The sequence below is a fragment of the Gopherus flavomarginatus genome (genome assembly GCF_025201925.1).
Source record: "Gopherus flavomarginatus isolate rGopFla2 chromosome 13 unlocalized genomic scaffold, rGopFla2.mat.asm SUPER_13_unloc_4, whole genome shotgun sequence".
In the NCBI taxonomy this organism is placed as follows: Eukaryota; Metazoa; Chordata; order Testudines; family Testudinidae; genus Gopherus; species Gopherus flavomarginatus.
The window spans coordinates 697,648-710,738 of record NW_026114612.1 but is presented as its reverse complement, the minus strand read 5'-3'; the positions used below and the strand labels follow the sequence as shown (position 1 = coordinate 710,738).

The 13,091-nt window shown below is 53.3% G+C and overlaps 2 non-coding genes across 2 annotated transcripts; one reads left to right on the top strand and one right to left on the bottom strand.

Moving 5' to 3' along the window:
• Positions 1 to 2,543: 2,543 nt before the first annotated feature.
• TRNAR-CCU (transfer RNA arginine (anticodon CCU)) lies at positions 2,544 to 2,616 on the bottom strand. Its single transcript has one exon. It is a non-coding gene; the product is annotated as a tRNA-Arg (tRNA).
• Positions 2,617 to 12,508: 9,892 nt separating this feature from the next.
• Positions 12,509 to 12,602, top strand: TRNAI-UAU (transfer RNA isoleucine (anticodon UAU)). Its single transcript has 2 exons — positions 12,509 to 12,546; positions 12,567 to 12,602. It is a non-coding gene; the product is annotated as a tRNA-Ile (tRNA).
• Positions 12,603 to 13,091: the final 489 nt, after the last annotated feature.

The window sequence follows — 13,091 nt, the reverse complement described above, 5'->3', positions numbered from 1 at the left end:
CGCCAGCAGGCGGCTGCTGTGAGAGAACACGAGGGAAGCTCTCAGGGCACTAGGCAGCGCTATGTGGCTGTCAGGGGAAAGAGCTGAGGCTCCCAATTCAACCTTCCATTGACTCGCATGGCTCCACGCTCCGTCAGCTGAGGTGGGCCAGGCTGTGAACAAGACTTAGGCTTGGGCAGCATGGCCGCGCTTTCCTGACGAGGCATGAGACAGGCCAAGGGCTTTGCACAGCGTACAGGGAAGTGAGAGGGAGGCGTCCTCGAGCTGGCGTGTCTCCTCTGCTTCTCCCTTGCTCCTTAGTCAGAGGCAGAAAGGGAGCGAAATGTTCCCGGCTGAAGGTTTTGTGCTCGGCCTTGAGGATTAAGCCCAAGCCTCCGGCGTGGCTGTTTGGAGATGGGCTTTTGCAGCACGGCCCCCCACACTCTTGTAGGCAGCAGGTGAACCCACTGTGTCCAAGAGGGAGCCTTCGAGGCGGCAAAAGGCAAAAGGGGGACATCACGGCTCCCAGCAGACCTTGAGGAGCCCACGAGGAGCCTTCAAGTGCCATCCCTGGGGGAGCATAAACCCCCCTTCTTTCAATCAACAGCTGAACTCACTGACCCATGATACCACAGAGACACCTACCAGCAGCTGATTTGCTAGGGCCGCTGCCCAGCACCCTGCAACTCTTCCTGCCAGTGCCAGAGCTCACAAGGCGCTAGCCTGGAGCCAGGGCCGCTAGGTGCTGCTGAAGAGAAGCCAGCAGAGTGACACAGTGGAAGAGTCCTGTGCCCATACCACAGAGCTCGATTAATCAAAACCCCCTTCTGCTAGCACTGGGCCTCCTCCTTCTTACACTGGGCCCTCAAGCGAGGGGGCGGCTGGCACAGTGCCAAGAGTCTAACCTGTGAGGCAGGTGGTGGCTGACGCCCGCAGCCTGCTAGGGAGGTCCCAGAAGTTATTAAGGGACAGAGACTCCTAAATGCCCTTAGTAACAAGGGTTTGGGGTTCCCCAAGGCCAGTAAGGGAGTCACTATGTCTCCCCTATAACCCTGGGCGTCAGGTCGCAAGTCTAGGGGCTTGGCTACACTTGCAAGTTAGAGCGCGTTAAAGCAGCCCTGGGCGCCCTAACTCCTGAGGTGTCCACACTGGCAAGGCACATGGAGCGCCTGGGCTCTGCAGATGGAGCACTCCTGGTAATCCTCCTCCATGAGAAGCATAAAGCTCGCTGTGCCTCGGCTGAAACGGCCGGGCATCAGGGTGGATGACGTGTTGCGTTACTGCACTGTGATTGGCCTCAGGAAACATCTCATAATCCCCTGAAGTCAAGTGCCCACTCTGGTCATTGTTTTGAAATCGGCTGCAGGCAGGCGGATATCCCCTTTCGAAGCTCTGTTTCTGACAGCTGGCTGCTTATCTGCTCTGGGACAAAGCAACCATTAGTGTGGAATGCTGCTGTTGTGAGTGTGTATGTGTGTGTGTGTGGCGGGGGTTCTGCTGCTGTCCAAACACACAAGACAGCATGCTGACACACTATCAGCCCCCCAAATACACTGTCTCTCCCCACACACACATACAACACACTCCCTGTCACACTCCACCCCCACACCCCATTTGAAAAGCACGTTGCAGCCACTTGCACACTGGGATAGCTACCACACTGCACTACTCTTTGTGGCATTGCAAGAGCTGCTAATGTGGCCACTCCAGTACTCTTGCAGCTGAGAGTGTGAACACAGAGCAGTGTTTTCCCTGCTGCGGTCTCCAAGGGCTGGTTTAACTCCAAGCGCTCTACATCTGTAAGTGTAGCCAAGCCCTAAATTTGCCAGACCAACCTACCTGAGTAACTGGCCTCCACCACCACCATGTGCAGTGAGTAGGGGCACGGTGAAGCACACACTGCACTTGCTCAGCCTTGTGCATGCTGGGGTGGCCACCTCCCTGTTGATGAGATCTGGTCCCACCATCTCCGTGGAGCTCCAGTCTGCCCTGCTGCCACCCCTGTCTGTGTTGTCTTCTCTAGCAGTTGACTGGAAGGTGCACATTGGCCTCATGCCATGTAGCCATGTTGTCTCAAAGGGTGAAAGCAGGAAGAATGGTGCCTTCATAGACAACCCAATATTCCATAACATAGTTAAGGAAAATATTTCTCAATGAACTCCCAGTAAAAGATCAGAAACAGCCAGTGTCTGCACCAGTCTACGGGCATTGGGATTTTTCTTGAAATTTGTCAGACCAACCTAACTAACACCTAACACACACTTGAACCTCTTCTTTTCTCACTGTTGCTCATTCTCAAGGTCTGCTTTGCCTCCAGACAGATCCATTCTCTTTCAGTACGGCCTTGCTCTTTCACTGAGGTGTTGGAGTAAACACTTCCCTTCACTCTAGTCTCAGACAAACACTGGTATGAACTGTTTGCTACTGCTGGGTTTAGAAAGCATTTGTGGAGTGGAAGATGCCATTTCTGGGGGATTGTTCCCAAGCTGGAGTACTTTGTGTTCAAACATCTCCCAGCTTCCTTGGGGAAAATAACACCAATATACAAGAAGAAAGTAGCTTCTCACCCCAGATGGGACTTGAACCCACAATCTCTGGCTTAGGAAGCCAATGCCTTATCCATTAGGCCACTGGGGCTCTTAATTGCATGTGAAAGAAGGATGGAAATTCCCTCTCACAATTGCATATTCCTCACATTCACTCAGAAGCCAAATATCCTATTTAATGGCCTTACAGAAATGTGTGCATCCCCTGGCAGCGAGGCAACTGGGCAAGTTGCTGACAGAACTGAGCACCACCTTTCTACCAGCCATCTTTAGAGAAGAACCCCACCCTAGAGTCACCCCTCCCTCCTTCAGCACCTCCACATCTGTGGCTCTGAGTGGCAGTAGGATGATTAGGGGGCGAATCCAGGGCTGGAAGAGGGGTAAGGTCAGCCTGTAAGGAGTAACCAGGTGGGCTACTGGTCAGTTGTTGGGATCTGAGCTCTAGATCAAAGCTGCACAGTGACCTGACACCCAGGGTTACAGGGCTGACATAGTGACCCCCTTACTGGCCTCAATGAACCCCAAACCCTTGTTACTAAGGGCATTGAGGAGTCTCTGTCCATTAATAACTTCTGGGAGCTCCCCAGCAGGCTGCAAGCATCAGCCGCCTCCTGCCTCACAGGTTAGACTCTTGGTGCTGTGAAAGCTGCCCCCTCGCTTGCAGGCCCAGTGTAAGAAGAAGGAGGCCTGGTGCTGGCAGAAGAGGGTTTTGATTAATCGAGCTCTGTGTTATGGGCACAGAAGGGGGAAAGGAGGGTGAGTTTATGCTCCCTCAGGGATGCCACTGAAGCCTCCTTGTGGGCTCCTCAAGGTCTGCCGGGAACTGTGATGTCCCTCTCTTGCCACCTCAAAGGCTCCCTCTTGGACACAGTGGGTTCACCTGCTGGCTGGAAGAGTGTAGGGGCTGCGCCGTAAAAGCCCACCTCTGAGCAGCCATGTCAGGGACTCGGGCTTAACTCAAGTGCAGAATATTCAGTCGTGTATGTTTTGCTCCTTTCCCACTTCAGTCCAAGCAGCAAGCGAGAAACGGACGAGACACGCCGCCCAAAGACGCCTCACTCCCACTTCTCTGTACGCTGTGCAAAGCTCTTGGCCTGCCTCATGCCTCGTCAGAAAAGAGCGGCCATGCTGCCTAATCCTGAGTCACGTCCGCAGCCTGGCCCGCCACGGCTGACTGTGCGCAGAGCCACACGAGTCAATAGCAGGTCTAGTCGGGAGCCTCAGCTCTTTCCCCTGAAAGCCACACAGCGCTGCCTAGCACCCCGAGAGCCTCCCTCGTGTTCTCCCGCAGCAGCCGCCTGCCGGGACCAGGAAGCACTGCAGCCTCAGGCCGGGACAGGAGGCCCTCCCCACGCCCAGGCCTGCCTCTTGCCTTCAGCCCAGGCAGCCAGAGGTGCCAGGGAGCTCCCTGGCAGGCCGCCACTTCAGCCTGGAAATAAGGAAAAGGCGATGAATAAAGAAGTCAGGAAATAACAAGGAAATGAAGGGGTTTGTCTGATTTACCATCTTCTCAGCTACCGATCAAAGTTAAAGACCTAAAGTCAACCTATCGGCATAAGTACAGATGGTTGGATGGAAATTAAAAGGAGCTGCTGTCACAAGTGTTAGGTGCCTGCAAGCAGCATGCAGACCCTTTAAAAACGCTGCAGTTAGAGGCTCAGATGAAACGTATGCCCTAAATCAGAAACAACAATAGGAGGACCAGCAGAAAGCCACACTAGGTAAATGGCAGAGTAATGGAGGCTGTTAGAGGCAAAAAGTCGTTCTTCAAAATTTGGAAATCAGATCCTAGTGAGGATAATAGGAAGGTGCACAAACTCTGGCCTGTTAAGTGTCAAAGTCTAAGAAGTCAGGCCAAGAAAGAATCTGAGAAGCAATGTGCTAAAGACACAAAAGCTAAGCATAAGAATGTTTTTAAGTACATCAGCAGCAGGTAGCCTGCCAAAGAGGTAGTGAGGCCACTAGCTGACAAAGGAGCACACTACGAAGACAAGGCCATTGCAGAGAAGCTCCATGAACTCTCTGCAATGGTCTTCACTGCAGAGGACAGGAGGGAGAGTCCCACCTTGGAGCTCTCCTTATTGGGTGACAAATCTGAGGTACCATCTCAGTATAAGAAGTTTTAGAACAAATTGTTCAATTAAACAGGAAGAAGTCAGCTGGACCAGGTGGCATTCAACCATGAGTTCTGAGGGAACTCAAATTTTAAATTGCAGAACAACTAGCCGTAGCACACAAGCTACCACTGAAGCAAGCCTCTGTTGCAGACGACTGGCAGGTAGCTAACGTAACGCCAATTTTTAAAATGGGCTCCAGGGGTGATCCTGGCAATTGTGGGCCGGTGAGCCTAACTTCAGCAATGGGCAAATTGGTAGAAACTAGAGTAAAGAATGTGATGGAGTAGGGGCTATCTGTGTGGAGGATGGGAGAGCCGGGGATGTCTTTAGGTGAGGGACAGGATCTTTAAGCCTGTAACCTGAGCCAGGTAGGGGGGAGGGGGTTAGCACCTTGGCCTGGGAAGCTGGACAAAGGAATCTGCCGGCTGAAGGAGGGGCAGTTCAGTTTCAGTTTTGGGCTGGGTGAGGGGAATTCAGGGGATCCTATGCTGGACCCAAGCACCCTGAAACTCCAGAAGGACTCGATTGAGGGGTCCTGACTGTGCCTACAAGCTCTGCTGTAACCTGCATTCCGGTTGTCCAATAAACCTTCTGTTTTACTGGCTGGCTGAGAATCACTGTGGGTCCCAGGAAGAGGGGTGCAGGACCGGACTCCCCCACACTCCGTGACAAAGATTGATCAGACATCCAGATAAACAGGCTCTGTTGGGAAAGGGTGAATGCAGCTTTTGTAAAGGGAACTTGTACCTCACCAATCTTCTAGAATTCTTTGAGGATCTCAACAAGCATGTGGATAAGGATGATTTAGTTGATATAGCGAACTGGGATTTTCAGAAAGCCTTTGACAGGGTCTCTCACCAAAGGCTCTAAAGAAAACTAAGTGGTTATGGGATAAGAATGTAAGAACGGCCATCCTGTGTCAGACCAAAAGTCCATCTAGCCCAGTGTCCTGTCTTCTGACAGTGGCCAGTGCCAGGTGCCCCAGAGGGAATGAACAGAACAGGTATCATCAAGTGATCCATCCCCTGTCACCCATTCCCAGCTTCTGGCAAACAGAGGCTCGCTAGGGACACCGCTGGCTAACAGCCGTTGATGGACTTATCGTCCATGAATTTATCTAGTTCTTTCTTGAACCCCGTTTTAATCTTGGCCTTCACAACATCCTCTGGCAAGGAGTTCCATAGGTTGGCTGTGTGAAGAAATACTTCCTTTTCTTTGTTTTAAATCTGCTGCCTATTAATTTCATTTGGTGACCCCCAGATCTTGTGTTGTGAGAAGGACTAAATAACACTTCCTTATTTACTTTCTCCACACCAGTCATGCTTGTATAGACCTCTATCTTACCCCCTTTAGTTGTCTCTACAGAAGCTGTTCCATACCCCTCATTATTTTTGTTGCCCTTTTCTGAATCTTTCCAATTCCAATCTATCTTTTTTGAGATGGGGCGACCACATCAGCACACAGGATTCAAGGTGTGAGCATACCATGGATTTCTATACAGGTGATATGATATTTTCTGTCTTACTATCTTCTTATTATCTAACCCTTTCTTAATGATTCCCAACATCTTGTTGGACGTTGAGTGGGTGTTTTCAGAGAACTAGCCACAATGTCTCCTAGATCTCGTTCTTGAGTGATAACAGCTAATTTAGACCCCATCATTTTATATGTATACTTGGAATTGTGTTTTCCAATGTGCATTACTTTGCATTGATCAACATTGACTTTCATCTGCCGTTTTCTTGCCCAGTCACACAGTTTTGTGAGATCCTTTTGTAGCTCTTCGCAGTCTGTTTTGGATTTGACTGTCATGTGTAGTTTTGTATCATCTGCAAATTTTGCCACTTCACTGTTTACCCCTTTTCCCAGAGCATTTATGAATAAGTTGAACACTACTGGTCCCACTACGGACCCCTGGGGGACAGCTGGGGATAAGATGGAAGAGCCTCTTCTGACACTGGCAGAGCAGATGCCAGCTCATGCCAAGGCCTCTAGGCCTTACTGAGAAGTGACAAATGCATGTCTGGAAACTAGTCTTGCTCACCTGTTTGTTAGTGTCATTTTAGATTTATAAAAATGTGTTTTGTATTTAGACTTTATGAAAAGCTTGTGAGTTGCTGCATGCATTATTCTCACCTATAATAGCTGTATCCCATGGTATAAGGTGATATATAAGTGTTGGCACTAAAACTGTAAACCCCCTCGCCGCCACCCCGCCACCCCTGCCCCGAGTCAGGAGAGAAGCATTACCAAGTGTGAAATGCTAGTTTACCAGGAGAAGAGTCATCTCTTTTCCAACAAGAGAAGGCCCTGACTGAGACATCAGACAAGTCACTCTGGATCATCGGTGGACAAAAGACTTGGTTGATTGTGTACACACACACACACACACACACACACACACACACACACACACACACACAGAGCGGTGGAGACTTTCACAAACACTTGCCCCATCAGTTTGAGCTTTGGGGGAATGGAATAAAAATTCCTGTCAGTAAGAAACTGCCCTTATGCTTGGACTTCAGGCAGATGGGGCGACTTCTATGCATAAGCAAGGGATCCTGGCTGTTTGGCCAGGGTTAGCCCTAAGGGACATACAGAGCTTGCCTGTTACAGCAGCTTCTACTGCTGTTTGAAACCTCAGACTGTAACTCCTTTGTGTGTATGTTTACTGGCTTTAAACTGGTAAATAAGTTCCTCATTTCTTTTCCTAGTCAGTAAAGCTTTAGCTCTAAGCTGCTCCCATCAGCTTCATTACTCCACTGGCCACGAGAGGCGGTAGCTCTGTCAGCGGGAGAAGCTCTCCTGCCGACACAGCGCTCTGTGCAACGGTGCTTAGATCAGGATAATTTACATCGCTCAGGGGTGTGGATTATTCACACCCTTTCCCCGAGCGACGTAAATTATACCAAAGTATGTTCTCATGTAGACAAGGTCTAAGATACCAGAGCAACTGCTGCTGCTGCTTTTTGAACAGGAAGAGAAGGAGGAGGCTGCAAGATGGTGAAGGAGAGAAAAGCAGCACTGCAGCAGCTGAAGAAGGTAAAGAACAGGATAATCCAGAAACCAGGTCAGGTACAGAGGACCTCTCTGCAACCTCCTCGAAGCTCTCATTTTAAGAGGGGTGAAGACTGTAGAGTATGAAGCTTTCTCTCACAAATTGGGAAGAAATAGCTTTACACTCTAATGCTCTAGGTAAGGTCAGTTTGGTGATGGGGTTAGTGAGGGATTCAATGCCATTTAACTAATCCACTTTCAAGTCACACATTTTGCTAATCAAAATTCATTTTGCTGAGTGTCCCCCTGTAGGCAAGCCCTGAATTCGACGCTCTGATCCGTCTCTTCAGTGCCCGGGATTTGTGGTATAGAAAGGGCAGCAGGCCAGAGGCCTGGCAGTGTCTGCAGCAGGCTAAGCAGGCACTTCTGTGCAGTGGGGCTCTCTCACTTTTTATAGTGGGGGTGCTGAAAGCCTGTGAACCGTACCCAGGTGTGTTCACAAGCAGTGTGAAAACGTGAAATTCCTGCTCACACTACACAGGAGCAGCACAACTCCGGGGTTCTCTGGAATCACACAATAATGCTGGCTTTGTTCCTACAGCATCTGGAGCTTTTCACAGTAAGACATGGGGGTGCTGCAGCACCAGCCACACCCCTCATTCCCGCACCTCTTCTTCTCTGCAGGGAACTTGTTATGCCATGAGGGGGTGCAGGGAGACTGTGCAGGAGATCCAGGCACACACCCCTAGCACTGCAGCTCCAGTGCTGTGTTCAGGATTCATTTCTGCTCTCTGATAAAACTGCCCCAGGCTCCTCTATCCAACTAATATTTGTCCAGGCTCCCCGGAGCTGTTAGTATCTGTCCAGAGCTTTCACCAGCCCTGCCCCAGGAGAGCTGGGTGCTCGCCCTGCTCTAGGAGAGCCAGGCAGGCCCTGAGCGGGGAGGCAAAGGGCACTAGACAGTGACCCTAGGCCAGTGGTGCCAGAACAATCTGTATAGTGGGGGGTGCTGCGCCACTGAACCAACTGTAACCTCAGATTGTGATGGAAACCACGTCAAGTCAGGGGCTGCTGCAGCATCCCCAGTTCCAGCACCTCTGCCCAGGCAGCTCCCCCAGCCTGACACACACACACAGCCCCTGCACCTGCCCCACCCCAGGTCTCCTCAGCCCAGAGGTGAGCCCACCGGCTGAGTGGGGAATCAGAACCCCCTGAAATTACCCTGGGATCAGCATGATCTGCCTCTGTCCTGCCCTGCTCTGAATGTATTCGGAGCAAGTCAGTTTCCCTGTCCCAACATGTGTCCTGCCATGTGTCTCTTCTCCTCCACATTCCCTCCAAACTACCCCATTTCTGCTGCACTCCTGGCTGGGTCTCTGCCAACCCCCTTTATCCCCTCCTGCCCCAATATCTCTCTGCCCCTACAGGTCTAGAGGGCTGGATCCCTCCCTTCTCCCCTCATTTCCTGCCTCTGGGGGTCTATGGAGATTGCTTTCTCCTCCGCCATCCCCTCTCCTGCCCCCCCATATCCCACTGCCTCTAGGGGTCTACGAGGCTGGGTCTCTCTTCCCTCCATCCTCTCCCCTGCACCCAATATCCCTCTTGGGCTCTATGGGGATGGGTCTCTCTCCCTGCCCCTTTGCTCCCTCCTGCACAGCATGTCCTGGGAGTGACTCAGTTTCCTTGGACCAACATTTCACCAGCCACATGTGTCTCTTCTGTCCCCCAGCTCCCTCCACCCCACCGCATTTCCCCTGCACCCCAGGCTGGGTCTCTGCCAACCCCTCTCCTCTCCTCTTGACCCCAATATCCCCTGCCCCTATGGGTCTATGGGCCTGGGTATCTCCCTCCCCCCATCTCCTCCCCCAATATGTCCCTGCCCCAGACTGTGACGTGCTATGACGTGTGCTGGAGCTGTGACATATGCTGGGGCCAGGGCCGGCACCAAGGTTTTTACGGCTCCAAGTGGCGGGAAAATGAAAAAAAAGCCACGATCACAATTGGCAGCAGCTTCACTGCGCCGCCTTCTTCTCTGGCGGCAATTCTGTGGCAGGTCCTTCCCTCAGAGAGGGACCGAGGGACCTGCCACTGAATTGCTGCCGAAGAGCCCGACGTGCTGCCCCTTCCCCTTGGCTGCCCCAAGCACCTGCTTGCTGAGCTGGTGCCTGGAGCCGGCCCTGGCTGGGGCTGTGACGTGCGCTGGGGCTGTGACGTGCTGTGACCTGCTCACTCCCCAAGGGCAACTCACTCCCTTGAAACCAGCAGGACAGAAGGTGTCACGTGTCCGTGGGTGGGGTTATGCAGATGAACAGTGTCTGGCGGCAGTAGGGAGAACAACGAGATGAACCAAAGGAGCCGGGCAGAGACAATTCTCTGTGTGTGGACAGAATCCGCTGTGGGGAGTTCGTGTGGGGAGTGCCTGCACCGGAGTCACTTCAGGGCAGTGATTGCCGCTGAGCTACGTAGTGACAAAAGGTGTGTGAATGGCGTATGGTGTCTGTCTGGGAGCAGCTTGTGGTGATAAGAAAAGGGGTGGGAGCAAGAGGTCCTGTCCTAGCAGGGTGCGTATACCCTCAGAGGGTGTTTTGTGGGTGCAAGTAGTTTTGGGGGTTTCTTGCAATGATAGGGGGTGTCTGGTGGGTGCAGCTAGAACCCTCCTAACCCCACTAGTTTTCTCTGTGTTGGGGGGGGCAGATTCTGTGATGTCACAGTCCCTGGGGGAGGAGTTTGAATCATAACTCCACAGTGGGAGAACAACTCCCCCCACTCCTGCTCAGTCTCCACTAGGGGGCTGGGCTGGGATCTCTAGGGAGGGAAGCACAGGGAAAAACAGTCTCCCCTATGGAACCCAGGAGTCCTGGATCCCAGTCCCACTGCTCTAGACCCCTTCCGCTTCCAGAGCCAAGGATAGAACCTAGGGGTCCTGGTGTCCAGCCCCTCCCTGCTCTGACCACTAAACCCCACTGCCCTCCCAGGGTGGTGCAGGGGTCACTGGGTCTGTGTCCCAGCTCTGCTAAGGGCCTTGACTGATTTTCCCAAAGTGCTTCCTTCTGAATCTAGCCGACGAAGTGGGGATTCACGCACGAAAGCTCATGCTCCAATACATCTGTTGGTCTTTAAGGTGCCACAGGACTCTCTGCTGCTTTTACAGATCCAGCACATCTGCCCCCTCTGCCCGGTCACTGCCCACCCCCGTGTGGGGGCACCAGCACTGTGCCGAGTAGTGATGGAAAATTGTCCAAGCTGGCCCAGGGGAGATGTGTGTGTCCCTGCTGCCCTCTGCTGAGCCCTGCTCTGTGTGTGTGTGTGTGTGTGTGTGTGTCTGTGACACTCTATCAGTGTGTTGCTGGGCTAACCAGTAGGAAATGGCTTTGCAGGATTTTTGTATTCTGCAGCAAGTGACTGACACACACACGCAAAGGGACTCACACAATCCCAAGAACACTCGCACACAACACACCCAGAGGGACATGTTAGTCCAACTCCCAAAGAGAGAAACAATCACATCCCCAGCCACACTCACAATAACCCCCCACACACACCATAACATTCACAGTTGTGCTCAGAGACACAACTGCACGCAGTTCACTCCCACTGCTCCAAATACAAGGACCTCCTGCCCCACACAGCATGTGCCAAGGCCTGTTGAACTCACTGCCACTGGACAGCTACCAATGAGAATGACCCCCTCGTGCTGGATCATCTGCTTGGCCCCCCACTCCCTCTCGGGCTGTGCAGCGTGGCTGGGGATTGTGCAATAGCAGGCTGGGGCCGGGTCACTCCACTTCCTGCAGGAAGTAGCCAGCCCCCTGTCCCCCACAGAGGCCTGGGACCAGGCCCCCTCTGCTTCCCCCCACACAGGCCTGGGGCCTCAGCCTGCTCTGCTCCCCTGGCTCCCAAGTTTGTGGGGAGGGGGGAACCGCCCCACAGCACTCGCCGGCAGCATGGCTGGGAGCCAGAGGAGTGGACCATGCAGTGAGTGCAGGAGTGGGGGGGCAGGGCTGGGGCGGAGCAGGGGCGGGGGCCATGGCAAAGAGCCAGGCAGCGCCCCCTGCAGCAGCTCTCCACCCCAGCTCACCTCCGCTCTGCCTTCTCCCCTGAGCACGCTGGCACCGCTCCACTTCTCCTGCCTCCCAGACTTGCGGTGCTAATCAGCTGTTTAGTGCCGCAAGCCTGGGAGGGGAGGAGAATTAGAGCTGGGGCAGCGTGCTCAGGGGAGAAGACGGAGCAGAGGTGAGCTGGGACAGGGAGCAGTTCCCCTGCATGCCCCCACCCCCGTTACTTGCTGCGGGCAGCCCTCTCCCCCCACCCCCCCAGCCCCCTGCCCCAGCTCACCTCCACTCCTACACTGCCTCTTCCCCCAAGACCCCTCCTCCCACTCACTGCTCTCGGCCCCCTCCCCACCCTCACTCACCCTTACGGTCATTACAAAGTGGCAAGGCAGAGCCCTCCCATTTTTAAAAGTCCTGGGGTGTTGTTCCCCCCTGTTCAGGCACCCCTGGGGCCCTGCACTTCACACAGATCTCCCTGATTTCAGCTGTTAGTGAGGGAGCCTCACTGCTAGCGCAGACTCGGCAGTTTGTTGGATGAGAGACACTGTCCCAAAGCAGGACTAATGCTCAGACCTGGTGATCAGTGATTTCAGACCTGTTGGTCTGCAGCAAGACTCTACAGTGAGTCTCAGTCAGCTCTGTTATTACACAGAGAAGAACAAAAGGGTGAAATGGTGCCTGGAAGCCTTAAGAAGAATCCACCCCACCAAGTACAACGCTTGTCGCCACCTGCTCTGAACCCCACTGAGAATGTTTTGGGATCACTCCTTGCCTTTATCAACCTAGGGGACTGAGAAACTAAAAATTAACAGGTGCTCCAGTGGCACAATTGGTTAGTGCACAGTACTTATAGGGCAGTGCTGAGAGGAACTATGCTGAGGTTGTGAGTTCAAGCCTCACCTGGAGCACTGGTTTTCATTAGCCAAATGGCTTCACCCCCTCATTTGGCCCTGTGGAATGTAGAATTCCAGCCCTGGGGACATTGAAGCAGGGTAGAATCAAAAATTCCCCCTTCACTTCAGGACCGGCGCTAGGATTTTGAGCGCCTTAGGCGGACGGCAATTTCGCTGTCCCGCGGCTCTGGTGGAGCTGCCGCAGTGGTGCCTGTGGGTGGTCCCCCAGAGCTGCGCGAGCAGCTGACTGCCCACAGGCGCAACCAGCAGCTCCACCCAAGCCGCAGACCACCGGACCGCCCGCAGGCACCACTGCGGCAGCTCCACGGGAGCTGCCTGCCGCCCCATCCGAACACCCTGACCCAGTGGACCCCCTGGACTGTGGGCTGCCGTGGCGGCGCCCTGACACAGGGAACACCTTGGGTTGCTGGCTGCCGCCGGCAGCTCAGACTCCCTCTCTGTCCCAGCAGCAGCGGCTGCTCAACCATTTAAAAAAAATTAGGA